The sequence below is a fragment of the Lottia gigantea genome (genome assembly GCF_000327385.1).
Source record: "Lottia gigantea unplaced genomic scaffold LOTGIsca_13, whole genome shotgun sequence".
NCBI classification, from domain to species: Eukaryota; Metazoa; Mollusca; class Gastropoda; family Lottiidae; genus Lottia; species Lottia gigantea.
This window is the reverse complement of record NW_008707425.1, coordinates 2,627,025-2,631,908: the sequence shown is the minus strand read 5'-3', so window position 1 is coordinate 2,631,908 and position 4,884 is coordinate 2,627,025.

Sequence of the window (4,884 nt, the reverse complement as noted above, 5' to 3'; positions counted from 1 at the left end):
GAAAAACGCAAATTGTTTTTTATTATTTGAATTAAACAACAAACACGTATCTCAAATCATTCAGTCGATAAATCACGGAATGGACAGAGATACATTGAAAAAGGTTTGTGAAACACAATGGAGAAACCCAGATGATCATAGATATGTATTTGTTCATACTAGAAAACCTGCGGTTTTTTTTAAAATGGATAATTGGAATAATATTTTAAAAAGAAATAGAGAATATATCAAAGCTAAAATAAAATAAAGACATAAGTTGAAAATAACAAATTACAACGACTTGGATTAACAGAAAATCTACAAACTCTATTTCAACCAATATTAAAAACTTAAGAGGATATTAAAAAGAAATTAGAATATAGACCCACGCCTCGTATAGAACCCACGCCTCATAAAGATCACCCCGAACCAATTGAATATGGTGGTATTATAATTAGGACATTAGATGATATATATCGTCTTTTTTCAAACCCTGAACCAGAATTACCAAAGAGCATTACACCAATCGTTGATGATGAGGTGTTATTGTTTAATGGATTTAGAATAAAATTTAGTGGAAATTCACCACAATTAAAATCGATACAAAAGACTTTATATCTACATTAACAGTAGTACTAGACCATTTCATTCCATAGGGAAAGTGCGACCATATTAAAAGATCCCAAAATAGACCTAAACATCGAAAACGATAAACCAAAACCCGGTAAAGAACCAGTCAATAGAGTTGACGCCGCTGTGCTTAAACACAACATACTATACAGAAACAAAGACATAAACTTCAGACACGAAGCAGACAGACAAATGATAATCGAACTTGAAAATATTCCAAATCCAACTTTCAAAGAGAGAATGCAAAGGGCTCTAATCATAAAACTGTTAAAAGCAAAGATGAAATTGGGCATAGGATTAGTGGATGAAATTCATAAAGAATTTAGAAAAACTAAAAACTTTTTAAAAGTTGGTGTTTGAAAAAGATGAAATATGGTCAGCCGATTTAATTAATATGCCAGTCGAAAGAGGATTTAAATATTGCTTAACAGTTGTAGATTTGTATTGTATACGAGATATGCATGGGTTATTTCTTTGAAAAACAAAACAGGATTATCAGTCAAACACGCATTTGAAACGATTATGAAACAATCTAACCGACATCCAGAAAAACTATGGGTAGATAAAGGAAGTGAATTTTATAACAAAACTATGAAATCACTTGGGTTTGAAATTTACAGCACGCATAATGAAGGTTAGTTATTGAGAGATATAATACAACTCTAAAAAATAAATTATTCAAAAAGTTCACGGAATTGAAATCCCAAAAAATTGGCTTAAAATATAACCAGAGGTTGTAGATGAATACAATAACAAAATTCATTCATCTATAGGTGTCACACCAACACAAGCCACAAATAATCCAAATATTATAAAGTCAATTAACGCACAACATAACTACGAAAATGAAATAAAGAATTTGAATATCAAACCCACATTTAAAGTCGGAGATCGAGTTCGTATTTTCAAATATAAAAGCAAATTCGAAAAAGGTTACGTTGGATGCTGGACAAACGAAATATTCATCGTTGATGAAGTAAACACCACAGCACCTCCAACATATGAATTAATCGATCAAGACAAAGAACAAATCATAGGTAGGTTTTATCAAAACGAACTTCAAACAACCGACTTTTAAAAATGAATATCTTTCTCGATAAATATGGAACTGATACAACCACAAACTTTCAACTTATGAGATGGGCGAATGAGTTAAATATATCACCGTTTTATTATTGTATGAGAGATGAAATAAATGATCTGAAATATAAGAAAGGAAAATTTTATGCTATAACAAATATTCATACTTCCGATCAAAAAGGAGTTCATCATTCAGCTTTGTACAAATACTCTTCAAATAACTTATATTTCTTCGATTCTTTTGGATTAGAACCCACTGAAGAGATAATGAAATTGACTAATCAACCAATCAAATTTCAAATTCAATTACCGGGACAAAAGTTTTGTGGACAGCTTTCACTTTGGGTTTTATATCAATTGAGTTTAGGAAAACAGTTTGAAGAAATTATAATAAATTTAACTCAATAAAAATGGTGAACAAGTTTATATTGGGTCCTTTATCTTTAGAAACTAAAAAACCTAACACTACAGCGTGGATAAATAAAGCGAAACCTTACTTTGTGGATCAAATCGGAGACACCTATGAGCATTAAAACGGGTTCTTAAATTATCCTTAGTTTCTCCTACATATTGTTTGGGGCATTTCTTGCTTGAAATTAGATATATTACATTCGAATGTTCACATTTTAGATGTTCCTGGATCGGGTACCTTTTATTCGTAGAGTTGCTTACAAAATAATGAGTTTCTGATATAAAGGGACCAGGATACCAGGATTATCCACATTTCACCAATTAATTGAAATTTATGATAAAATTTATTCAAATCTAGATAATAAGGAATTTACAGCCACGATCCTTTTTGTCATCTCGAAAACTTTTGACAGAGTTTCTATATCTATATTAATTATATTCAAGAAGGTCTTTAAACTTCTACACGTCTATTTGCAGATGACACTGGTCTAATAACTTCATCAAAAAGTTTTTTTAGAAGTTGAACAAAGTGCACATCGTGACCTTGAATTAATTCAGAATAGGTGTTCAAAATGGCTTGTTATCTTTAATTCTGATAAAATGTTGTCGGGTAGGGGTTAGGGGTAGAAATAACAACACCGAGGGTTCTAAGGACTAGATGTTTAGTATTATATTGATCTACCCTGTAGAGGGGTTTTAAACCAATAAACCAATGGGAGGGAAAGTACCTAACCAGAGGAGTAGGATCTGGATATAAAACTTGCAAAATACAACATAGCTGCCACCCTGATAACCAGGATAAACAAAGGTAAACAATAGATTAAAAAAAAAAACAAAAAAAAAATACGAAAACATAGCAGGGCGTTCGCTTACGACAAATGCGCACAACAAAATTCAATATTCCTATCTAATTTATAATTGGATTATACACATACCTAGCAAGTTTGGTTAAATTCGGATAAGAAATAAGAAAATTGATAATGCGCATGCGCACAACAAAAATTCAATATTTCCATCAAATTTAGAATTTGATTATACACATATATACCGAGTTTGGTGAATTCGGATAAGAAATAAGAGAGTTGGTGATGCGCATGCGCACAACAAAATTTCAATATTTCCATCAAATGTGGAATTGGATTATACACATACATACCAAGTTTGGGGATAAGAAATAAGAAAGTTGGTAATGCGCATGCGCACAACAAAAATTCAATATTTCCATCAAATTTAGAACTGATTTATAGACATACATGCCAAGTTTGATGAAAATCGGATAAGAATTAAGAAAGTTGGTAATGCGCATGCGCACTACGCAAATTGGATAATTCCATCAAATTAAGAATTTGATTGTACACATACATTCCAAGTTTGATGAAAATCGAATGAGAAATAATAGAGTTGGTAATGCGCATGCGCACTAAGCAAATTCGATTATTCCATGAAATTTAGAATTTGATTATACACATACATTCCAAGTTTGATGAAAATCGGATAAGAAATAAGAAAGCTGGTAAATTAAGTGGAGGTATCCCTTTAATGTGCTTCTCTACGCTAAACTTACAGTATTGATAAGTTCAATCCACCCTAGAGCTTATTTATATACCGCAACTGGACATAAAACATATTAAAGGAATGTAGAAGGAAGGGTGTCTTTAAAACAACTTAAACTTTGATTTCTATTGGGGTTGACAGTCAGGTTAATCTAATTAGTCGATTTATCTAATAATAGTCCCATGTTAAGTAAATGGGGTTTTGAATTTGCATGTAAGGCATGCATGTTATATATCACTGGAAAGCTCAAGATCTCAGCATTATGAATCCGAAAGAATTATTGCTTTACCTCTAATGGGGCACATGTGAGGACGCTTTAAAGATGCAGAATCAACTTTCAGTGACACCCATAAAACCGAAACCACGTGTCGGACACAAAAAATATTAGCATCATGTAAAACCTGAAGTCAATAGTAAACATTAATGTAAATATCAACGTCATCCGAGGCCAAGTTCCTTTGATAGACGCATTCAAAGATTTAAGGAAATTGCAACATTTCTTTTAATGTGACTCTGACATCATCAAATGCCATATGAATTGAAACCATTTATTAAGTGCATTAATAATCTGAAAGTGGTGTGGCGCTAAATCAATTAGGTTTCGGGGAAGGGAGGGTTTGATTCTCCCAAATGTACAGGCCTAGGGTGGAGCAGACACTTTATTTAGAAATTAGGATTAAGGGTCTTGATATTGGGTTTTCTTCTGTTCTTATTCTGATCTGAAATTAGAAAAAATAACTCGCCCGATGGGCGAGAAGTATAGTATCTGTTATGTACTGATTGTTTTTAGTTTGCTATGAACAATATTATCATTTAAGTTCTTATTTTTTGAATATGCAACTATCATTTTCTGCTTATAGACATGGGGGAATTTCTCTTGAAGGCTCTTATAGTGGGCATGAACTATCTTGCTTGCTCGATTGCTGGTTGTATTAAACGGGACAACAAAGGGTGCTATGCCTACATTATGATGAATATTTAGTCCTATAGGTCTTGCTGTATTCAATGTCTCAATCCAATGGGCCTCCCTAGATTGACGGAATTTGGTAGTTTCATCTTCGGGCAAGTCAATTTCTATACGCTCAATTGGGATTAGGGTGAGATCGTCTATTGAATGGTCGTCGAGGTAGAAATGATTAGAAACAGGCTTGTCTTTCTTTAATTTGATGTCTGACCTATGAGCATTAAAGCGAGTTCGTAAATTATTCTTAGTTTCTCCTACATATTGTT